This window comes from Mirounga leonina, unplaced genomic scaffold (assembly GCF_011800145.1).
Source record: "Mirounga leonina isolate KUSES-001 unplaced genomic scaffold, KU_Mleo_1.0 Mir_101595, whole genome shotgun sequence".
Classification (NCBI taxonomy): domain Eukaryota; kingdom Metazoa; phylum Chordata; class Mammalia; order Carnivora; family Phocidae; genus Mirounga; species Mirounga leonina.
This window is the reverse complement of record NW_023270158.1, coordinates 1,179,453-1,205,490: the sequence shown is the minus strand read 5'-3', so window position 1 is coordinate 1,205,490 and position 26,038 is coordinate 1,179,453. Positions and strand designations below refer to the sequence as shown.

Genomic DNA, 26,038 nt, shown 5'->3' with positions numbered 1-26,038 from the left:
TAATTTTAGAGTTCATGGGGAGGCGATTGGTCACAATTTGTCAAAAGTCATTGAGATTTCTGAGGACAAAATTTATAATGACAGACTTCGTCCTTTCAACCTTTGTGATATTGTGGGTCATTACACTGATACAGTGAGGGTGGGGTGAAGGCAACCTGAAATGGAACGTGAGTATAAAATTGCTACATGAAAAATGGATCCTCTCGCCCTCCCTTCCTCCTTTCCTTCCTTCCACAATCTCAAATAGAATTAATTACAGAAACCTAAAAAAGTAAACATAGGACCAGTGTAAGTTTCCTGAGAAATCTATACTCCATAGTGCAACAACACAATTGATTTGGGGAAAAAATTAAATATGTATAAGCTAGCCAGTCTCATATATAACCATTTACTTAATTGCAGGCTAAATGACACATTTTGCCAAGGGAATATTAAAGAATCTTTAATTCATTTATTTTATTACCTATGTATCTCCAGAGGGAATAGGGCAGTGAGAACAGAAACAGCTAATTAAATGTCCTGGTGAAATGGCAAGTAGCTGAAACTTGTTTACAAACCTGGTATACTGCATAATGAGATTGCAATTTGGGGAAGATAAAAATCCCCAAATGCTTAAGATTCTAATTGCTCTCCTTGGGGATAAACCTATAGATGCATACCATTGGTGGAAAATAAACAGGGCTTCCTTTCTGAAAGAAACATGCCTGACCCTCTCACCTGGCTTCTGTTTAATAGCTTTCTCCATAACTAAGGCTTTACTGTTGGCAATAGCATTATGAAGTCAAATGACTCAGAGGTTTATAACTTATTGCTACATAGGGTATCTTAACTTCTCAAAAGGAAGCCCTTTAGTGTCTACTAACTCTATAAACAAATGCCTAGCTCATGACCCAGCAATTCTATACTCCCAGATACACACCTAAGAGAAATGAGTACTTAATGCCCATCAAAAAAACAAAACAAAATAAAACAAAAAAACAAAACCAAAAAAACAAAACCAAAAAAAACCATGGCCAGGGAAGTTTATAGCAGCTTCATTCATAATAGCACCAACTGGAAACAACATAAATGTACGTCAAGAGTAGAATGAAAAATAAATTGTGGCGTATACATACAACGGAATACTCCACATGAAAAAGAAAGAACTGCTGATATCCACAGCAGTATGGAGAACTCTTCCACACACAGTGGTGAATGAAAGAAGCCAGACACAGTGTGTTCTGTACATGATGTTCAGAATAGTGTTTACTGCTGTGGAGTGTGGGGAGGGAGAGGGCTATTGACAGGGGAAGGGCCTAAAGGAGCCTCCTGGTGTGTTGGACGTGTTTTTGATTTGGGTGGTGGTCACTCAGTGTATATGTTGGTAAAACTTCTTTGAACAGTACATTGTTGCATACTTTACACAGCTTATTGTGTGTGTGTTAGACCTCAGTAAGAAACACTAAATAAATCCATAAATAAAATTTTACAAGGGAAACACTTTTTCTTTCTCTCAAGCATGTACCCAGAGAAAGACCACTGGTATCCTGTGACTCTCGCAGATTTAGTATGTGACCTGGATGAAGTTGTGGCCAGATGTCCATGGTTGGGAGTAAACAGAGGCAACTGTGCCCAGAGCTCACAGCTTCTCCCCTTGTTTTTAATATATATCCCTTATCCTCTTTGGCCCTCTTGATCATCCGGGCAGCTACATCCTATGGAAAGGGATACTGTGACAGGAGGGTGGGAGGACAGGAACAGAGACTAAGTTTCATAAGCTTAGGTCCTGAGGGGCATTGGAGCACAGACAAAAACTAAGCTGTGGCAAGACAGAGCTAAGCTTCCTGCCAAGCGACTAGATAAAGACTTGCCAGGGAACGGAGAGTACAAGAGATGGAGGGCAAGCAAGGGATGGGAAGATATGGGTCCTTGGGACTGGGCTGGTGGGGGGAGGGGAGGGCAGTTCTTCACGGAACTGCCAGGTAGGATAGTGGGGTTCTGAAGGGCATCTTGCCTTGCTTCCCAACCTCTTTTTTGAATACTTGGCTGATTCCAAATTTTCCTTTCCTTATAGGTGGTAAGTGTTCTCAAATGATCAGTCTTGAGTCTTTTGTTTTCCTTTCTCTAGAATTCATTGGGCCAGAAACATAAGTTTATCTATTTAAAGAGTATCACAAATGAACAAAGGGATTTTGATATTCATACTCACATTCTCCTTATGAAATTTAATTTTCAAAAATTTGGCTCCAAGCTCTATGAAGGCTTCTAACACCAAGGATTTTCTGGCATAAGTATTCCTTTAAATTTTATGGCTGATTGCTATTATTACCTCAAATATATATTTTCTTTCAGTGAAAAATTAAAAATACAGATTGGGAAAATGAAAAAATTTCCTGCTAACAGATATTTTAGTGCTAGAAAGTAAAACAGTTTTTGGCTTGCCTATCTGAGACAGTTGGGAGAGTGATTTATTCATCTCTGCTATGATAAATGTCCTCTGTGTTCCATTTGTGCTGGGAAAGACTCAACAGCTTGTTTACAGCATTTTTGTCTTTTGATTTTGGCACCATAAATAGATATAACTAGAGACATGGGTAGAGTTTGGTCTTCATTGAAAGCCTGATTAGGGAGGCCAACATTTATTGATTACTATGCCTGACAGGTTTTGGATTTGAGAATACACAGGGGCCAGCAAGCATAGGGCAATTAACCTTAGATGTGAGGATTTTCTGATGGACAAATTAATGCTGGATTGCGGGACATGGTGATGCTTTGACCTAAAAGTTACCATTTTCTCGGCTCTATGTTAGCTTTCTTTTAATATTCAATTTCTCCTTTCATTGAGGTAATGACAGTGTCGTAACACAGAGCTTTATATTTGTCTTCATTCTGAAGCACAACATGATTGAGTTACACATACAAATCAAGTGGCATAGATATATTCCGCTGAATATGGGCCAAATTGAGAGCATCACTGCATTTATGAAATCCACCATGCATTTCAGATTTGATCCTTCACACATCATCAAAAGGTTGTCAGCAAGTCAGGAGACACCGAAATTGAGAGCTAGAATGTAGCATTTCTGAGTCCCTGTCAGACTTGTCAACTTTTTGTTTCCCAGACTTTGTAGGAAGAAAATCTTAGCAGTGTGATGGGGAGAAATCTCTGCCTTTAAAAGGTATAGCAGTGTTTTCTAGTATTACAGCTAATAGTCAGGTTGTGTTTATATTGTACAAAGTATCTCTGCTTGTACATCACAATATTTAAGCCCATGAAACCAAAGGCAGCATGCTGTCACTGTTGTTTGCCTTTTCACGAAGTATATGGAACAGTAGCTGGAAATTTCTAACCCAGGGATATGCACATTCTACTCAAAGTCCTATCCATTAATGTGAATTCTTTTGCAGTTGTGGTGGGGGAAAGTTAATGCCAAGACTGATGGAAATCTTCTGTAGTTAAACTGCTACTAACTGCTAGTAGCTTTTTTTCCCCTCACCATCTTTTCTAGAATGAGAACAGCTAGAGGCATAACAGTCTCTGTCATGTTTTTGTTTTTTTTTTAAACAGTTGATGTTCAGAAAAGGAAACATCACCTGTTTATTTAGGCACTCTCTACAGCCTACCTATCAATCATTGCAGATTTATTTCTGGTTAGTGATGCTTACAATTATATTATCTCTGATTCATAGGCTTAAAGCCATAGAGTTATTTGCCCCCCTCTTGCTTACTGGGCCATCCCAGCATTTGCCATGGCTCAAACCATGAAAAAGCAATTGCACACAAAGACTTGGATTTCATTAAAGAAGATCCTATAGTCACATTTCCATAATGCTGAATTGGTTCCTCTTGGAGATGGTAGTTTCTGATTTTCCATTGCCTGCCGTGGCACTAATGTTCAGTGTATAATCTCCACCTTTGAGTATATAGAGTATCATTAGGAGTGCCTTATGGGGCCAGAAACTTGAGGGCCTACTGCTGCTTCCCTTCTGCTTCCAGGAGTCTCCTGGGCACCCTTTTCAGGTCCTTGAAAGAGGAAAGGAATCACACTCTTAATGGAATTCCCACTTGCCATTATCTATTTGAGACAGGATCGGGTATTGAAAAGGACCTGGTCTTCAGAGTCAGTTGAAGTTTGAGTCATGGTTCTGCTTCTTGATCTTGAATGAGTCAATCTAACTTTTCTGAATATCAACACCTTCCTCTGAAAAAATCAAGCAGAAAAACATCTACCTACACAAGGCTGCTGCAGTGACCAAAAGTACTAAAACACTGTGAAGCCGTAATGATCATAGTACATCCTCAACCTATGTGATTCTAAGCTTTGCCCGTCTTCACACAAGCTTAACAAACATCAGTTGAGCATCTGTTATGGGATTCACTCTGGGGAAGGTCATAGGGAGAATACGCAAATGAACAAGACAGTCTTGTTCCCAAGAAACAAAATTCTAGCATGTTGTTTATCAACCTTGGTTATACCTTAGAATCACCAGAGGAGCTATAAACAATGCCAGTGTCCAGGCCAAGTCCCAGATCAGTTAAATCAAAATCTCTGGGGGTGTCACCCCAGGAAAAGTATTTCTTTTATTTTTTTTTGATAGGCTAGTCATAGAGGTTGTGAGCCTCCTTGCTCACTTTATTTTATTTTTAAATTTTAATTCCAATGTAGAAAACATAGAGCGTTATATTAGTTTCAGGTGTACAACATAGTGATTCAACAATTCTATACATTACTCAGTGCTCATCACGATGAGTATACTCTTAATCCCCTTAATTTATTTCAATCAACCCCCTACCCACCTCTCCTCTGGTAACCATCAGTTTGTTCTCTATACTTAAGAGTCTGGTTAGTCTCTTTTTTCTTTATTCTTTTGTTTCTTAAGTTACACATATGAGTGAGATCATATGGTGTTTGTCTTTCTCTGACTGACTTATTTCACTTAGCATTATACCCTCAAGAGCCATCCATGTTGCAAAAGGCAATAATTTATTGTCTTTTATGGCTGAGTAATATTCCATTTTATCTATCTATCTATCTATCTATCTATCTATCTATCTATCATCTATCTATCTATCTATCTATCATCTATCTCACCTCTTTATCCGTTCATCTATGGATGGACACTTGGGTTGCTTCCATAATTTGGCCATTGTGAATAATGCTGCCACAAACATAGAGGCACATATATCTTTTCAAATTAGTGTTTTCATTTTCTATGGGTAAGTACCCAGGAGCAGAATTAGAGGATTGTATGGTAATTCTATTTTTAACTTTTTTTTTTAAAAGATTTTATTTATTTATTTGACAGAGACAGCGAGAGGGGGAACACAAGCAGGCGGAGTGGGAGAGGGAGAAGCAGGCTCCCCACTGAGCAGGGAGCCTGATGTGGGGCTCGATCCCAGGACCCTGGGATCATGACCTGAGCCAAAGGCAGATGCTTAACGACTGAGCCACCCAGGCAACCCTATTTTTAACTTTTTGAAGAACCTCCATACTGTTTTCCACGGTGGCTGCACCAGTTTGCATTCCCACCAACAGTGCGAGAGGGTTCCTTTTTCTCCACATCCTCATCAACACGTTGTTTCTTGTGTTGTTGATTGTTAGACATTCTGACAGGTGTGAGGTGATATCTCATTGTGGTTTTGATTTATATTTCTCTGCTGATGAGTGATGGGAGCATCTTTTCATGTGTCTCTTGGCCATCTGTATATCTTCTTTGGAGAAATGTATGTTCATGTCTTCTGCCCATTTTTAATTGGATTATTTGGGTTTTTTGATGTTGAGTTGTATAAGTTCTCTATTTTTAGATATTAACCCTTTATTGGATATGTCATTTGTAAGTATCTTCTCTTGTTCAGTAAGTTGTCTTGTAGTTTTATTGATGGTTTGCTATGCAGAAGTTTTATTTTGATGTAGTCCCAATAGTTTACTTTTGGTTTTCTTTCCCTTGTCTCAGGAGACATATTTAGAAAATTGTTGCTATGGGCAATGTCAGAGAAATTACTCCTGTGCTCTCTTCTAGGACTTTTATGGTTGCAGGTCTCACATTTAGGTCCTTAATCCATTTTGAGTTTATTTTTGTGTATGGTGTAAGAAAATGGTCCAGTTTCATTCTTTTGTATGTAGCTGTCCAGTTCTCCCAACACTCTTTGTTGGGAAAAGAGACTGTCTTTTTCCCCTTACATATTCTTGGGCCTTCTTTGTCATAGATTAATTGACCATATAATCATGGGTTTATTTGTGGGCTCTCTGTTGATCTATGTGTCTATTTTGTGCCAGTACCATATTGTTTTGATTACTACAGCTTTGTGTAGTATATCTTGAAATATGGGATTGTGATACCTCCACTTTTGTTCTTTTTCAAGATTGCTCTGGTTGTTTGGGGTCTTGTGTGGTTCTATGCAAATTTAATATTATTTGTTCTAGTTATGTGAAAATGCTGTTGATATTTACACAGGGATTGCATTAAATTTGTAGCTTGCTTAGTGTAGTATGAGCATTTTAACTATATTTGTTCTCCCAATCCATGAGCATGGAATATCTTTCTATTTGTTTGTATCATCTTCAATTTCTTTCATCAGTGTTTTATTTTTTATTTATTTATTTATTTATTTATTTATTTATTTATTTATTTATTTTATTATGTTCAGTTAGCCAACATAGTACATAATTTGTTTTTGATGTAGTGTTCAAGGATTCATTAGTTGCCTATAAACCCAGTGCTCATCACAACCCATCTACCCCATCCTGCCACCCACCTCCCTTTCCAAACCCTCAGTTTGTTTCCCAGAGTCCAGAGTCTCTCATGGTTCATCTCTCCTTCTGATTTCTTCCCATTCAGTTTTCCCTCCCTTCCCCTATGGTCCTCCACGCTATTCCTTACTTTGCACATATGAGTGAAACCATACGATAATTGTCTTTCTCTGCTTGACTTATTTCACTTAGCATAATCCCCTCCACTTCCATCCATGTCGGTGCAAATGGTAGGTATTCATTCTTTCTGATGGCTGAGTGATCTTTCATTGTGTATATGGACCACATCTTTGTCCATTCATCTGTTGAAGGGCATTTTGGCTCCTTCCACAGTTTGGCTATTGTGGACATTGCTGCTTATGAACATTGGGGGGCAGGTGCCCCTTCTTTTCACTATGTCTATATCTTTGGGGTAAATACCCAGGAGTGCAATTGCTGTGTGGAACCTCCATACTGTTTTTCAGAGTGGCTGTACCAGCTTGCATTCCCACCAACAGTGTAAGAGGGTTCTGCTTTCTCCACATCCTCGTCAACATTTGTTGTTCCCTGCCTTGTTAATTTTAGTCATTCTCACTGGTGTAAGGTGATATCTCATTGTGGTTTTGATTTGAATTTCCTTGATGGCTAGTGATGTTGAACATTTTTCATGTGTCTGTTAGCTGTTTGTATGTCTTCTTTGGAGAAGTGTCTGTTCATGTCTTCTGCCCATTTTTGATTAGATTATTTGTTTTTTGGGTGTTGAGTTTGAGAAGTTCTTTATATAAGATCTTGGATACCAGCCTTTATCTGTAGTGTCATTTGTAAATATCTTCTCCCATTCTGTGGGTTGCCTCTTTGTTTTGTTTCATCAATGTTTTATAGTTTTCAGAGTATAGGTTTTTCACTTCCTTGGTTAAATTTATTCCTAGGTATTTTATTATTTGGGGGATGGGATTTGTAAATGGGATTGTATTCTTAATTTCTCTTTCTGTTACTTCATTATTAGTGTGTAGAAATGCAACAGATTTCTGTATATTGATTTTGTATCCTGTGACCTTACAGAATTTATTTATCAGTTCTAGTACATTTTTTGGTGGAGTCTTTAGGGTTTCCTATATAGAGTATCATGTCATCTGCAAATAGTGAAAGTTTTACTTCTTTTTTACTAATTTGGATACCTTTTATTTCTTTTTGTCTGTTTGCTGTGACTAGGATTTCGTGTACTATACTGAATAAAAGTGGTGAGAGTGGACATTCTTATCTTGTTCCTGATCTTAGGGCAAAAGCTCTCAGTTTTTCACCATTGAGTATGATGTGAGCTGTGGGTTTTTCATATATGGCCTTTATTATATTAAGGTATATTACCTCTAAACTTTGTTTTTATCATGAATGGATGTTGTACTTTGTTAAATGCAATTTCTGCATCTATTGAAATGATCATATAATTTTTATCCTTTCTTTTGTTAATGTAATGTATCATTGATTTGAGAATATTGAATCACCCTTGCAAAGCAGGAGTAAATCCCACTTGATTGTGGTGATTGATTTTTTAAATGTATTATTGGATTCGGTTTGCCAATATTTTGTTGAGGATTTTTGCATCTATGTTCATGAGAGGTGTTGGCTTGTAGCTCTCCTTTTTAGTACTGTCTTTACCTGGTTTTGGTATCAGGGTAATGCTGGCCTCATAGAATAAATCTGGAAGCTTTCCTTCCTCTTCTATTTTTTTGGAATAGTTTGAGAAGAATAGGTATTAACTCTTTAAGTGTTCGGTCCTGGACTTTTGTTTGTTGTGAGTTTTTTGATGACTGATTCAATTTCATTGTTAGTAATTGGTCTATTCAAGTTTTCTATTTCTTCCTAATTCAGTTTTGGGAAGCTATATGTTTCTGGGAATGTATCCATTTCTTCTGGGTTGTTCAGTTTGTTGGCATATAATTTTTCATAATATTGTTTTATAATCCTTTATATTTCTGTGCTGTCAGTTGTTATTTCTTCATTTCTGATTTTATTGGAGTGCTCTCTCTCTCTCACTCCCTCTTCTTTTTTGATGAGTCTGGCTAGAGATTTATCAATAAATATTGTTGATCTTTTCAAGGAACCAGCTCCTGGTTTCATTGATCTGTTCTATTGTGTTTTTTTTTTTAAAGTTCTATTTTGTTTATGTCTGTTCTGATCTTTATTCTTTCCTTTCTTCTACTGCTTTTGGCTTGTGTTTTGTTCTTCTTTTTCTAGCTCCTTTAGGTGTAAGCTTAGGTTATTTATTTGAGATTTTTCTTGCTTCTTAAGTAAGGCCTGTATTGCTCTAAACTTCACTCTTAGAACACCTTTTGCTGTATCCCAAAGATTTTGGACCATTGTGTTTTCATTTTCATTTGTCTCCATGCATTTTTTTGATTTCTTGGTTGACCCATTCATTGTTTAGAAGCTAATTGTTTAGGGGTGCCTAGGTGGCTCAGTCAGTTAAGCATCTGACTCTTGATTTCAGCTCAGGTCATGATCTCAGGGTTGTGAGAATGAGCCCTGTGTCAGGCTCTGTGCTGGCATGGAGCCTGCTTAAGATTCTCTCTTTCTCCCTCTCCCTCTGCCCCTCCTCTCTCTCTCTCAAAACGAAGCATGTTATTTAGCCTCCAGGTATTTGTGGTTCTTCCAGATTTTTTCTTGTGGTTGATTTCTAGTTTCACAGTGTTGTGATCAGAAAAGATGCATGGGGGAGGAGTAAGATGACAGAGGAGTAGGAGACCTCAATTTCTTCTGGTCCCAGGAATTCAGCTAGATAGGGATCATACCATTCTGAACACCTACAAACTCAACAGGAGATTGATGAAAAGAATAGCGGCAACTCTCTGAACAGAAAAGCGACCACTTTCTGGAAGGTCTCTTCTGATTCATTTAGTGTATATTTTTCTGGGGTCATTGTTACCCTGTTAGCATTTTGTTCTCTCATTTATCTATTCTCCTCCGGACAAAATGACAAGACGGAAAAAAATCACCTCAAGAAAAAGAACAAGAAGCAGTACCGACTGACAGGGACCTAATCAATATGGACATTAGCAAGATGTCAGAACTAGAGTTCAGAATGACGATTTTAAAGATACTAGCTGGGCTTGAAAAAAGCATGGAAGATGTTAGAGAAACCCTTTCTGGAGAAATAAAAGAACTAAAATCTAACCAAGTCAAAATCAAAAAGGCTATTAATGAGGTGCAATCAAAAATGGAGGCTCTAACTGCTAGGATAAATGAGGCAGAAGAGAGAATCAGTGATATAGAAGACCAAATAATGGAAAATAAAGAAGCTGAGAAAAAGAGAGATAAACAACTACTGGATCATGAGGGCAGAATTCGAGAGATAAGTGATACCATAAGACAAAACAATATTAGAATAATTGGGATCCTAGAAGAAGAAAGAGAGAGGGGGCAGAAGGTATAATGGAGCGTATTATAGCAGAGAACTTCCCTAATTTGGGGAAGGAAACAGGCCTCAAAATCCAGGAGGCACAGAGAACGCCCCTCAAAATCAATAAAAATAGGTCAACACCCAGACATATAATAGTAAAATTTACGAGTCTCAGAGACAAAGAGAGAATCCTGAAAGCAGCTCGGGAGGAGATCTGTAACCTACAATGGTAGAAACATTATTGGCAACAAACCTATCCACAGGCACCTGGCAGGCCAGAAAGGACTGGCAGGATATATTCAGAGCACTAAAGGAGAAAAATATGCAGCCAAGAATACTATATCCAGCTAGGCTGTCATTGAAAATTGAAGGAGAGATAAAAAGCTTCCAGGACAAACAAAAACTAAAGGAATTTGCAAACACAAAACCAGCCCTACAGGAAATCTTGAAAGGGGTACTCTAAGCAAAGAGAGAGCCTAAAAGTAACATAGACCAGAAAGGAACACAGACAATATACAGTAACAGTCACCTTACAGGCAATACAATGGCACTAAGTTTGTATCTTTCAATAGTTACCCTGAATGTAAATGGGCTAAACGCCCCAATCAAAAGACACAGGCTATCAGATTGGATAAAAAAACAAGACCCATCAATATGCTGTCTGCAAGAGACTCATTTTAGACCCAAAGACACCCCCAGATTGAAAGTGAGGGGGTGGAAAACCATTTACCATGCTAATGGACACCAAAAGAAAGCTGGGGTGGCAATCCTTATATCAGGCAAATTAGATTTTAAACCAAAGACTGTAATAAGAGATGTGGAAGGACACTATATCCTACTTAAAGTGTCTATCCAACAAGAAGATCTAATAATTGTAAATATCTATGCCCCTAACCTGGGAGCAGCCAATTATATAAGGCAATTAATAACAAAAGCAAAGAAACACATCGACAACAATATAGTAATAGTGGGGGACTTTAACACCCCCCTCACTGAAATGGACAGATCATCTAAGCAAAAGATCAACAAGGAAATAAAGACTTTAAATGACACACTGGACCAAATGGACTTCACAGATATATTCAGAACATTCCATCCCAAAGCAACAGAATACACATTCTTCTCTAGTGTCCATGGGACATTCTCCAGAATAGATCACATCCTAGGTCACAAATCAGGTCTCAACTGGTACCAAAAGATTGGGATCATTCCTGGCATATTTTCAGACCACAGTGCTTTGAAACTAGAACTCAATCGCAAGAGGAAAGTCAGAAAGAACTCAAATACATGGAAGCTAAAGAGCATCGACTAAAGAATGAATGGGTCAACCAGGAAATTAAAGAAGAATTAAAAAAATTCATGGAAACCAATGAAAATGAAAACACAACTGTTCAAAATCTTTGGGATGCAGCAAAGGCAGTCCTAAGAGGAAAGGATATAGCAATACAAGCCTTTCTCAAGAAACAAGAAAGGTCTCAAGTACACAACATAACCCTACACCTAAAGGAGCTAGAGAAAGAACAGCAAATAAAGCCTAAACCCAGCAGGAGAAGAGAAATGATAAAGTTCAGAGCAGAACTCAATGAAATAGAAACCAAAAGAACAATAGAACAGATCAACGAAACTAGGAGCTGGTTCTTTGAAAGAATGAACAAGATGGATAAACCCTTGGCCAGACTTATCAAAAAGAAAAGAGAAATGACCCAAATCAACAAAATCATGAATGAAAGAGGAGATCACAACCAACACCAAAGAAATACAAACAATTATAAGAACATATTATGAGCAACTCTATGCCAGCAAATTAGATAACCTGGAAGAAATGGATGCATTCCTAGAGATGTATCAACTACCAAAACTGAACCAGGAAGAGAGAGAAAACCTGAACATACCTAGAACCACTAAGGAAATTGAAGCAGTCATCAAAAATCTCCCAACAAACAAAAGCCCAGGGCCAGGTGGCTTCCCAGGGGAATTCTGCCAAACATTTAAAGAAGAATTAATACCTATTCTTCTGAAACTGTTCCAAAAAATAGAAATGGAAAACTTCCAAACTCATTTTATGAGGCCACCATTACCTTGATCCCCCAACTAGACAAAGACCCCATCAAAAAGGAGAATTACAGACCAACATCCTTGATGAACACGGTTGCAAAAATTCTCACCAAAGTATTAGCCAATAGGATCCAACAGTACATTAAAAGGATTATTCACCAAGACCAAGTGGGATTTATCCCTAGGCTGCAAGGTTGGTTCAACATCCGCAAATCAATCAATGTGATACAATACATTAATAAAAGAAAGAACAAGAACCATATGATCCTCTCAATAGATGCAGAAAAAGCATTTGACAAAGTACAGCATCCTTTCTTGATCAAAACTCTTCAGAGTATAGGGATAGAGGGTACATACCTCAATATCATAAAAGCCATCGATGAAAAACCCACAGCGAATATCATTCTCATTGGGGAAAAACTGAGAGCTTTTCCCTAAGGTCAGGAATACGGCAGGGATGTCCACTATCACCACTGCTATTCAACATAGTACTAGAAGTCCTAGCCACAGCAATCAGACAAGAAAAAGAAATAAAAGGCATCCAAATCAGCAAAGAAGAAGTCAAACTCTCACTCTTTGCAGATGATATGATACTTTATGTGGAAAACCCCAAAGACTCCACCCCAAAACTGCTAGAACTCATACAGAAATTCAGTGAAGTGGCAGGATAGAAAATCAATGCACAGAAATCAGTGGCACTCCTATACACCAACAACAAAACAGAAGAAAGAGAAATTAAGGAGTCGATCCCATTTACAATTGCACCCAAAACCATAAGATACCTAGGAATAAATCTAACCAAAGAGGCAAAGGATCTGTACTCAGAAAACTATAAAATACTCATGAAAGAAATTGAGGAAGACACAAAGAAATGGAAAAACGTTCCATGCTCATGGATTGGAAGAACAAATATTGTGAAGATGTCTATGCTACCTAGAGCAATCTACACATTCAATGCAATCCCCATCAAAATACCATCCACTTTTTTCAAAGAAATGGAACAAATAATCCTAAAATTTGTATGGAACCAGAAAAGACCCCGAATAGCCAGAGGCATGTTGAAAAAGAAAAGCAAAGCTGGTGGCCTCACAATTCTGGACTTCAAGCTCTATTACAAAGCTGTCATCATCAAGATGGTATGGTACTGGCACAAAAACAGACACATAGATCAATGGAACAGAATAGAGAGCCCAGAAATGGACCCTCAACTCTATGGTCAACTAATCTTTGACAAAGCAGGAAAGAATGTCCAGTGGAAAAAAGACAGTCCCTTCAACAAATGGTGTTGGGAAAGTTGGACAGCCACATGCAGAAGAATGAAGCTGGGCCATTTCCTTACACCACACACAAAAATAGACTCCAAATGGTTGAAAGACCTCAATGTGAGACAGGAGTCCATCCAAATCCTAAAGGAGAACACAGGCAGCAACCTCTTCGACCTCAGCCGCAGCAACTTCTTCCTAGAAACATCGCCAAAGGCAAGGGAAGCAAGGGCAAAAATGAACTATTGGGACTTCATCAAGATAAAAAGCTTTTGCACAGCAAAGGAAACAGTCAGCAAAACCAAAAGACAACCGACCGAATGGGAGAAGATATTTGCAAATGACATATCAGGTAAAGGGCTAGTATCCAAAATCTATAAAGAACTTCTGAAACTCAACACCCAAAGAACAAATGATCCAATCAAGAAATGGGGAGAAGACATGAACAGACATTTTTCCAAACAAGACTTCCAAATGGCCAACAGGCACATGAAAAAGTGCTCAACATTGCTCGGCATCAGGGAAATCCAAATCAAAACCTCAATGAGATACCACCTCACACCAGTTAGAATGGCTAAAATTAACAAGTCAGGAAATGACAGATGTTGGCAGGGATGCGGAGAAAGGGGAACCCTCCTACACTGTTGGTGGGAATGCAAGCTGGTGCAGCCACTCTGGAAAACAGTATGGAGGTTCCTCAAAAAGTTGAAAATAGAGCTACCACCCGACCCAGCAATTGCACTACTGGGTATTTACCCCAAAGATACAAATGTAGGGATCCGAAGGGGTACGTGCACCCCAATGTTTATAGCGGCAATGTCCACAATAGCCAAACTATGGAAAGAGCCAAGATGTCCATCGACAGATGAATGGATAAAGAAGAGGTCAGGCACCTGGGTGGCTCAGTTGGTTAGGCGACTGCCTTTGGCTCAGGTCATGATCCTGGAGTCCCGGGATCGAGTCCCGCGTCGGGCTCCCTGCTCAGCAGGGAGTCTGCCTCTCTCTCTGACCCTCCCCCCTCTCATGCTCTCTATCTCATTCTCTCTCTCAAGTAAATAAATAAAATCTTAAAAAAAAAAAAGAGGTGGTATATATATACAATGGAATATTCTGCAACCATGAAAAGGAATGAAATCTTGCCGTTTGCAATGACGTGGGTGGAACTGGAGGGTATTATGCTGAACGAAATAAGTGAATCAGAGAAAGACATGTATCATATGACCTCACTGATAGGAGGAATTCTTAATCTCAGGAACAAACTGAGGGTTGATGGAGTGGTGGGGGGTGGGAGGGATGGGGTGGCTGGGTGATAGACATTGTGGAGGGTATGTGCTGTGGTGAGCACCATGAATTGTGTAAGACTGTTGAGTCACAGACCTGTACCTCTGAAACAAATAATACATTATATGTTAAAAAAAAAAAAAGAAGATAAGAGGAAGGGAAAAAATGAAGGGGGGGAAATTGAAGGGGGAGATGAACCATGAGAGACTATGGACTCTGCGAGACACACTGAGGGTTCTAGAGGGGAGGGGGGTGGGGGGATGGGTTAGCCTGGTGATGGGTATTAAGGAGGGCACGTACTGAATGGAGCACTGGGTGTTATACGCAAACAATGAATCATGGAACACTACATCAAAAACTAATGATGCAATGTATGGTGATTAACATAACATAATAAAAAAATGCGCATGCCTCTCAAAAAAAAAAAAAAAGAAAAGAAAAGATGCATGGTATGACTAATCTTTTTGAATTTGTTGTGATTTGTTTTGTGGCCTAATATGTGATCTCTTTCGGAGAATGTTCAATGTGCACTTGAAAAGAATATGTATCCTGCTGTTTTAGGATGTAATGTTCTGAATATATCTGTTAGATCCATCTGTCGATGTGTCATTCAAAACTGCTGTTTCCTTCTTGACTTTCTGTTTGGATGATCTATGTATTGACATAAGTTGGGTGTTAAAGTCTCCTACATTTATTGTATCACTATTGATTACTTCCTTTTTTGTTATTAGCTGCTTTATGTATTTGGATGGTCTCATGTTGCATGCATAAATATTTGCAATTGTTGTATCTTTTTGTTGGATTGTTCCCTTTATGAGTATATAGTGTCCTGCTTTGTGTGTGTTACAGTCTTTGTTTTAAAGCCTATTTTGTCTGATATTAATATTGCTACCCCAGCTTTCTTTTCACTTCCATTTGAATGATAAATGCTTTTCCATCCCATCACTTTCACTCTGCAGGTGTCTTTAGTTCTGAAATGAGTCTCTTGTAGGCAACATATAGATGGGTCTTTTTTTTCCTTTAAACCATTCCATCACCGTATGTCTTTTGATTGGAGCATTTAATCCATTTACATTCAAGGTAATTATTGATAGGTATGTACTTATTGCCATTTTGTTACTTGTTTTATGGTTGTTTTTGTCGTTCTCCTTTCCTTTCTTCTCTTGTTCTTTTCTCTCATGGTTTGCTGGGTTTCATTAATGATATACTTAGATACCTTTCTCTTTATTTTTTGTATATCTATTACTGGTTTTTGATTTCTGGTTGCCATTAGGTTTATATATAACATCTTATGCAGATAGCAGTCTATATTAACTTGATGGTCCCTTAAGTTTGAACCCATTCTTTATTCCTCTCCCTACCATGTTTTAGGTATATGGTGTCATACATTACATCCTTTTAATTTGTAAGTCTTTTGACTAATTTTTATTGATATACTTAATTTTACTGACTTTCTGCTTCCTACTTTTCTTATACCTACTTATGTTTTTTTTTTTTTCCATTGAAAAAAGTTCCCTTCAATATTTCTTGTAGGGTGGTTTAGTGGGGTGGTTTAGTGGTCATGATTTCCTTTAGTTTTTGTTTGTCTAGGAAACTCTCTCTCCTTCTATTCTCAATGATAGCCTTGCTGGATAGAGTGTTCTTGGTGGCAGGTTTTTTCCTTTCAGCACTTTGAATATATCATGCCACTTTCTTCTGGCCTGCAAAGTTTCTGCTGAAAATCAGCTCATAGCATTATGGGGTTTCCCTTATATATAACTATTTTCTTTTCTCTTGCTGCTTTTAAAATTCTCTGTCACTACTTTTTGCCATGTTAGTTGTTACATGTCTTGGTGTGAATCTCCTTGGGTTGATTTTGTTATGGGTTCTCTGTGTCTCTTTGATCTAAATTTTGATTTCCTTCCTTAGATTAGGGAAGTTTTTAGCTATTATTTCTTCAAATAAATTTTCTGTGCCCTATTCTCTCTCTTTTCCTTCTGGGATCTCTATGATGTGAATGTTATGCTTGATGGTGTCACTGAGTTCTCTTAACCTGTTCTTCTTTATTATTATTATTTTTCTCTCTCCTATTTAGCTTGATTGCTTTCCATTACTGTGTCCTCCAGGTTGTTGATCCATTCTTCTGCTTCCTCTGGTCTACAATTTATTCCATTTACTGTATTTTTATTGCATTACTGAATTCTTCATCTCTTATTATTTCTTTTTTATGCTTTCTGTCTCTTTGTTGAGGGTCTCACTGAGGTCCTCCACTCTTCTCAAATCCACTGAGTATCTTTATGACCATTACTTTAAATTCTCTGTTAGGCATATTGCTTATCTCCATTTCACTTAGCTCTCTTGCTGTGATTTCGTCCTGTTCTTTCATTTGGGACATATTTCTCTGTCTCGTTTTGTCTCTCTGTATCCATTTCTATGTATTAGGAATGTTAGCTACATTTCCTGCTCTTGAAGGTAGTGGCCTTATGAAGAAGAGGTCCTGTAGTGCCCTCAGTGCAATGTCCCCTGTTCACCAGAACCTGGCACTTCAGGGGTGTCTCTTATGTGTGTGGCATGTGCCCTACTATTGTGATTGAGCTGCTTTTGCCTTCAGTCCAGTCATCTGCAATGGCGCTCCTTGCCTGTCATGGGCAGGGTTTAGTCCCCGTATTGTTAGTTGGCCAATCTGGGGCCACGTTGGGCTTGAGTTGAGTCAAACCAGGTGTTTGCCAGAGATGCAGTAGCACTGGACTCCAGTGTGCTTTCCTGTGTTGTCCGCTAAGAAGCTTCAGTTGTTGGGCAGGACCTACAGTCAGACCAGATGTCAGCTCCCATCCCACTGCTGGGCTACAGTCAGACTGGCGTCTGTGGTTATCTTCCCCTCTCCCCAGGGCAGAAGTCACTTTGGAGTGGTGCTGGCCCATCAGGGTTGCTTGCACACTGCCAAACATGTGGCACTACTTTCACTGGGCTCTGGCCAAGGTGGTATTGGAGGGGGCAGGACTACAGGACAATGTAGGGGTGGGGCACACAGTGTTAGCAGGGTTTGCACAGGTCTGTTCTAGGAAGGGAACTGAAACTGCTTTAGAAAACTCCTGCCGCCAGACTGGAGGAAGAGAATCCACAGGAGATCGTGGTGGCAGAGTGTGTGGTACTAGCAAGATCTGCACAAGTCCACTGCAGGAGGGGAACTACAGCTCCCCAGGAGGAGGCTGGCATTGGAGGGGGTGGATTTGCAGAAGACCTTGGGGGTGGGGCATGTGGTATTAGCAAGGCTTTCAATGGCCTGCTGTAGGAGGAAACCTGGGGCCCAGGCCAGGCTGGAGGAGTGTGTCCACAGAAGCATGCATGGGCAGGCCACACTGTTTGCAAGCTAGGTGGAGAGTGCTGTGTTGTGCTGGTTCCCACAGATGTCCATGTGTCTAGGCTAGTGGGGAGGGAAATGACACCTGCCAGTTCCTTTGTTCCTGGAGAAGTCCCCTAAAAAATCCCTGCCCCTCTAGCACATGCTCTGAAGTCAGTAAATAAATCTCCTGCCCATATACCCCAAGATGTTTTTTCAAACTGCTTTCAAAGGGTGGGGACTCAGTTTCCTCTCACCTTCCTGGCTCTCCCATGGCCAAGGCTGCCGATTTTCAAAGTTTTGGGTGTTAAGCTCCACTGATTGTAAGAACTCACAAAATTCTGCCCCTTTCGGTTTCAAAGCCAAATGTTAAGGGGATTCATCTTCCCCATGGGGATTCCCTGTGCCTTATGGTGCTTTGTGCGAAGGTCTGCTTTCTCTCCCCTCTTTGTGCCCACGGTGTTCCTCTCTCCCTCGGACAGTCCTGCCAGTCTATTTAGCTCCCAACTGTGTCTCTGCCCTTCCTACCCTCTTGGATGTGGCCTCTTCTCTACATTTAGCTGTGAAGAGTCTGTTCTGCCAGGCTTTGGGTCATTTTTTCGGGTTATTTACACTGATGTGGGTGTTATCTAGTTGTATCATGGGACAGGGTGAATTTAGGATCTTCCTGTTCCATCGTCTTCCCCAGAAGTCTCCAGGAAGAATATTTCTTGAAAGCACCCTAGGTAATTCTAATGTGCATCCAAGTTGATAATCACTGTTCTAGAGGTAGTTGGTATGTGAAACCTAGAGTTATAAAGTCCAATTCTGTTTGATACAGAGGATTCAGGACTAGTGGGATGGATAGTGCTCCATCGTGGAGTGTCTGGTATGCCATCTTATAGAACTTGGCTTTTATCTTAAGGAGAAAGGAAAAATCAATGGAAGAATGCTCTGATTAAGCTCTAGAATGACTCTTCTGGCATTTATGTGAAAGATGTTTAGCAGATGCTGTCCTACCCATATACCTTGGAATTTACCATTGCAGACTTCTGACCAACTGCGTGATGGCCTTCTCTAACTGATGAAACCTTATTCTTTCCCTGCTCCCATACACAGCAGACTAGAAATATGGGAGAATTAGACAACTCATACTTCGACTGCTGCAGCACTCACTGATAACTTACAGTGGTTAGTATATAAATACCCTTGCTCCCACACCCCTTGTGTAGGATAATTTTGAGGCATGTGGTCTATACTGTTTCCTAGAGTAGCAGGACTGAGCTATGGTTGCCCACAGTGCTAACTAGTTAGATAATATACTTTTATTTGGCTTCTTTCTCTTTCCTATTTCACTTTCTTACTTCTCAACTGCAGGGTGTCTCAACGTGGGCACTATTGACATTTGAAATTACCTAATACTTTGCTGTTGTTGTTGTTGGGGTGGGGGTAAGGGGAATGTCCTATGCATTGTAGGAAGTTTAACAACATTCCTGATCTCTACCCTCTACAGTCCAGTAGCACCCCCCCAAATTGTAACAAACAAAAATATATTCAGATATTGCCAAATATCCCTGGGGGCCTCAGTTGTTACCCCTTGTGGGTTAAAACTACTGCCCTACTGATGTTTTCTGGGTTCACCTCCCCCAAAATACTATTTGTCTTTGAATCCTTATCTTTGTATCTGCTTCTGGGGAACCTAGACTAAGACAGAGAAGTTGAATAAGGACATACCAGGGATATAGAGACCAACCGTGAGATAATTGTGTCAGTCTGAGACAGAGAATATAATGATCTGAACTTCAGATGAGGCTGAGGTAACAGGGAGGGAGAGATGGTTACAAGGTACCAAGATGGATCCCAACTGATGGAACTTGGAGCCTCAGTTTATGTGAAGAATGAGGCAGAAGAAGAAATGTAGGATGACACTGATGGTGTCATTCAATAATAGGAAATCCAGAAGAGCTGGATTTTACAATAAAATCTGTTTTTTGGGGGGGGATTTGTGGGAAGATTGTGATGTTGGATTCTATATTGTATCTCAGCTAGGAGCTATATAGTAATGTCAACATTCCACTAACTTCCCACGAGAAAGGTCACTTTCGATCAGTCGTTTTGGATCTTGGCTGCACATTGGAATCACTTGGGAATTTGGAAAGATTCTGATGATTTAGACCCTATGCTCAGAGACTTTGGATTGCTCTGGAATGTGGCCTTGGCATCAGGATATTTAAATTTCCCCAGGTGATTCCAATGTGTAAGCCAAGAATCCAGTAAAATTCAGCAAGATTAGAAGAATTGTTTAGAGAGAGGATTTCTCTTACACGTGTGCATGCGCAAGCACATACACACCCCTCAACATTTCATCTTATACTTTCCTGTTACAAATATGGCAATGCTATTAATTTTAACTTTATTAAAATCATGCTAAAGATAATGCTTAAGCAGTTAAAAGTATTGAGCACTTCCTCTGTCCAGGTAATTTTCTAAGCACTTCTTCTTTTTTTTTTTTTTTTAAGATTTTATTCATTTATTTGACAGAGAGAGAGACACAGTGAGAGAGGGAACACAAGCAGGGGGAGTGGGAGAAGGAGAAGCAGGCTTCCCGCGGAGCAGGGAGCCCAATGTGGGGCTCGATCCCAGGACCCTTGGATCATGACCTGAGCCGAAGGCAGATGCTTGACTGAGCCACCCAGGTGCCCCAATTTTCTAAGCACTTCTTATGCTTTATCTCATTTAATCTTCACAAAAACCTTATGAGGTAGTGCTATTATTAATATCCATTTTACAGATGAAGCAACTGAGCCTCAGGGATTTTGGCTTGCATAAAGTCTTACATGTGGCACCAGGGCTTTCTGACTCGAGAGCCTAACTTCTCAGTCACGACACTAGATGATCAGTACAATTTCTTCATTTTGTCCAAGCCTCTCAGCTTATTGGGAAATTCAATTAGTATGTGAATGAGAAGTTTTGCAGGAGAAAATGCAGTATTTTATTTTATTTTTTAAAGATTTTATTTATTTATTTGACAGAGACAGAGATAGCGAGAGCAGGAACACCAGCAGCAGGAGTGGGAGAGGGAGAAGCAGGCTTCCCCTCGAGGAGGGAGCCTGATGTGGGACTCGATCCCAGGACCCTGGGATCATGACCTGAGCCGAAGGCAGACGCTTAACGACTGAGCCACCCAGGCGCCCCGAAAATGCAGTATTTTAAAATCTAAGTGGCAACCAAGAGCTTTTCTACAGGTCACACCAATCAGAAGGCTTTGACCCCATCAGGAGAGAAAATGACCGTTATCTTCCCAGGACTAAAAATATGTTTCTGTTCTCTCAAATTGAAAGTGGAGCACCTGAGAGTTTATCTGAGAAAGACTGATGGTTTGGGTAGACTTTTAGAAGGCTTTACGAGATTGTGTTTTTTTATTTAACTTTCTTTTTAGTAGCTAAATTGATGACTGTAATCATTTGTTAAAAGTTCTGTGTGAATTTGAGGAGGCGGATGCTGATAATTAAAGTAACATCTACCCTGTTTCTCAGCCATGGTAGTTTCCAAGTGTCTGCACCATCCCATGATGCTTGCAAGCTTCCACTGTGTTTTGATGTCCACTTATAAAGAGAATAACTTGACTGGCATTAGACACTTTACTTTGAAGCATATGACACATGGCCTATTCACCTATTTCTCTGTGCTCTTTTATAGAATCTTTTTTTGCAAGGAATGTGGAATACTTCACAACTATTTACTTATATTACATTTCTGTGATGTTCAGAGTGGACGGGCATATTTGAGTTTCATATTTTCTTTTTACTGCACTGATGTTAGAGAACAGATTTACCCAGTGGCCTTCATTCTTTAAGAAGTATTGAGAATGGGGCGCCTGGGTGGCTCAGTTGGTTTTAAGCGACTGCCTTCGGCTCAGGTCATGATCCTGGAGTCCCGGGATCGAGTCCCGCGTCGGGCTCCCTGCTCAGCGGGAAGCCTGCTTCTCCCTCTGCTTGTGCTCTCTCTCTCTGACAAATAAGTAAATAAAATCCTAAAAAAAAAAGAAGTATTGAGAATTATGACTTTTATGCTAAATTCTCTAAGCCTGGTGTCCACATTTTAAAAGATATCCATTTGAGCAAATGATGTTTAATGCTCTTGTCTACTACATTAGTTTGTGGACCGAGACCAGGGGTCCACAAACTTCTACTGTAGAGGGCCAGAGAGTAACTATTTTAGGCTTTGTGGGACCATACAGCGTTGGCTGTTACTCCTCGGTGACTCTTCCAGTGTGAATACGCCCACAGCTGGTACGTGAACGAGGGAGCGTGCTAGTGTTCCAAGAGATTTATTCACAAAAATAGAAGATGGTCTGATTTTAGAATGCGGGGCTGTAGTTTGCTGACTCCTGGCATAAAATCATACAAGAAAGGCTATAATCTTGGGCTTCACAGTTTCTGAGTACTAATTCCACCCTTCATTTGTGTGTGTACTTCAAAGCTGTCAGATAACAGTCTCTAAATAAGAATGGGTAGATGGTGTAAACAAAACAAACACAGCTGGGAAAATTCTATTAGTTTTGTCCCAAATGACTTCACCCAGCTCGCCAGTCTTTGTTTACTTGGGCTCAGCCTAATCGCAGAACCTGGGAGAAAGCTGGGCTGGAAACGAGCCAAGTGAGTGAGGTCTGGGTGTAGCTTGCTGCCCAACAGCCGTGTGCTTAAAATGTTTAAAACAAGGAAGCCAGATGATTTTCAAGATTCTTCCACCCCCAGCTTTCCAGGGTATGTGTGAGGCCATCCACTCATCCATTACAGAAAAGGACCAATGGCCGCCAGTGCAGCCTGGGAGGGGCCTGCACTCAGAACATCACTGACTTCTGCCGGTCACTGATTTAATGCTCATAGGAATAATGCTTACTTTATATCAAGCAACCGGTCCTTTTTCTCTTGTGAACCTCATCAATACCTCTGAAGTAAGGCACTCTTATCCCTTTATAGTTAAGGCCACTGAGACTTCGTTTCCTTCAGATCTCTCAACTAGGGAGTGCTGGAATCGGTATCCTGATCCACGTGTTCTTTTTTTTTTTTAATTTATTTTTTAAAGATTTTATTTATTCATTTGAGACACAGAGATACAGAGAGAGAGAGAGAGAGAGAGAGAGAGCATGAGCAGTGGGAGAGGCAGAGGGAGAGGAAGAAGCAGACTCCCCGCTGAGTCAGGAGCCCGATGTGGGGCTCGATCCCAGGACCCTGGGATCATGACCTGAGCCGAAGGCAGACGCTTAACCATCTGAGCCACCCAGACGCCCCTGATCCACGTGTTCTGACCGCAAAGCCTATCTCCTGTTCACTTCATATACCCCCTCCCCCATACAGTGTTCTGGTAGCAATAATAGTATCCTCATGAACAACAGTGGCTAATACTGACTGAGCTTACAAGGTGCCTGGCACGGTTTTAAGTTTTTTATAGGTGTGAACTCATGTATCCCTCCTGACAGGTCTCTGCCCTTCTGCCACCCCCATCTTGCAACTGAGGCAAAGATAATGACCCAAATAACTGATCTCGAGGCCATGCCTAGAGTGGGAAAGCGCCACTCACTCCAGGTGGAAATGGTCGAGGCAGGAAATGCTTCCTTCATTTTCCAGTGTCAGAAGAGGAAGAAACCTCCCCCCAACCCCCGAGGTCTAGAGAGGCAGTTAAGTCCCAGCCTGGCTTTGTATTCTAACTGCATCCCTCTTCTCTCACCCTTTCATGTCAGTTCACTTGGTGCAGATAAATTCCAACCTCCCTGGAGTCTTTACTAGCTGTCAGACGAATCTGACATGAAAGCCACACAGTTTGGAGAAGCCTCACGTGAACGACAGCAGAGAATAGATTTGTCTCTGTGTCAAAACATGAGATAAGCCAATTACTGCCTTCTGCCTCTCGGTTTCCATTGCTTTGCTGCAGACCACACAATAGAGACACCAGAGCAGTTCATGCAGCATTTCGGAATCCAGGTACCCTGGACATGTAAGGCAGAGGGCACAAAAGGAGAAGGAAAAATGGACTATACAAATCACCCACTGGGTCAAGTAGCCTCAACTATGAACATGGAGGTACCTTTTCAAAATGTCTTCATGGCAGATATGGGCTTTTCCTTGTTTTTACTGCTGTTGTCAATACTGATGATGCCATCAGACTCCGATCCAATCCCTGCTGTGAAAGAAAGTTAGCTATCCTCTGGATCCTCTTTCCATTAGGGGATTTTGAGGGGACAGGAGTTACCCATCATTTCTTTCTTTGCAAATTTCCTGCTGCCCCTCTTCTTTATTCATGTGTTCTGCAGACCTTTCCCTCCCCGAGGACAAGAGTTGCAAAGCTTGGAAATGCCAGATTAACTGAGGCCACTTGTGAACCCACCAATAACTAAACTGAAGTGACAGTTATAGGTTAGGTGCCATGCTCACAACCTTGCTACCAGATGACAGGGTCAGACAAAATGCCACTACACTAAAAGATCTTTTAAATGTTTCTTTTTTAAGCTTTTTACTTGTAAAGAATTTTAGACATAGAGAACAGCTCCTGAAATAGTACAGAGAGTTCCCAGATAAAGCCTTTTTTTTTTCTAAAGATTTTATTTATTTGACAGAGAGAGAGACACAGCGAGAGAGGGAACACAAGCAGGGGGAGCAGGAGAGGGAGAAGCAGGCTTCCCACTGAGCAGGGAGCCCGATGCAGGGCTCGATGCAGGGCTCGATGCAGGGCTCGATGCAGGGCTCGATGCAGGGCTCGATCCCAGGACCTGGAATCATGACCTGAGCCGAAAGCAGACGCTTAACGACTGAGCCACCCAGGTGCCCCCAGATAAAGCCTTTACACCGCTGCCCCTAATGCTTACATTTTGCATAGCCATTGTATGACAGTTAAAACCAGGAAATGGGTGGTTCCTGGGTGGCTCAGTCGGTTAAGCTTCTGCATTCGGCTCAGGTCATGATCCCAGGGTCCTGGGATTGAGCCCCACATCACTCCCTGCGCTCCCTCTTCCCCTCCCTGCTATTCCCCCTGCTTGTGCTCTCTCTCTGTCAAATAAATAAAATCTTAAAAAAAAATAAAGCCAGGAAATCGACTTTGACACAGCACTATTAACTAACCTACAGCTCTTTTGTGACTTTCTCTGGTTTCGCCCCTAAGAGCCTTTTTCTGGTCCTGGATCTCATGTTGAATTTAATTGTGTCTCCTTAGTCTCTGCCTATCTCTGATACAGAATGGTTAAGTAAAGTGCCAAAGGTTTCACCATTATTAAGTGGTAGAGTTGAGGTTTTGAACCCAGATGTCTCCCTATAAAAACCACTTTCTTAATCATAATACCATTATCCTAGGTTTCCTTTTCACCACTGACTGGACTGTATATGAGTAAAAAATGAGTGTTTAATTTCTATGCCTTTAACAGTCTAAATATTTGTTTCAGTAGCTGGCATTATAGTAACTCATATATGGGCCCTCTATGGGTCCATACAGTATAGTATAGTATAGTAGTAAAGAGTTATATTAGTAGGTTAATAGTAAAGTATAGGATTAGCCTAGTACTTTACTATACTTAACACAAGAAGGCAACATAAGTGTACCTGTCCTTTAATCTAGGCCTTTTGTTTTTATACACCTTCAATTATCTTTGATTACTTTAAGGACTAATCTATGTTAAAAGTACAACTTAAAAATAAATTTACTTTTCAAATAAAGAGATGTTACAAATACTTTTTTTTTTTTTTTGATGGTGAAGAGGGTGGAATAGAGGTTGTGTATTAGGAAACCCAATATATTTAGAGTATTAGGCACTATCTTATTTCATAAATGTTGGGAATCTCTACTTTTAGCATATGGTTGAGGCCAAGGATTTTTAGACTTTCTACTATAAGTGGGGTTTTTTTGTGTTTTTTTTTTAAGATTTTATTTATTTATTTATGTGAGAGAGAGAGAGAAGGAGAGACAGAGAATACAAGCAGGGAGGAGAGGGAGAAGCAGGCTCCCCACTGAGCAGGGAGCCCGATGCAGGGCTCGATCCCAGGAC

At 40.2% G+C, this 26,038-nt stretch overlaps 1 long non-coding RNA gene across 1 annotated transcript in view; it reads left to right on the top strand.

Moving 5' to 3' along the window:
* LOC118006893 overlaps positions 1-26,038 on the top strand; it is a 97,409-nt gene that overhangs the window by 49,601 nt on the left and 21,770 nt on the right. The window lies entirely within an intron of this gene.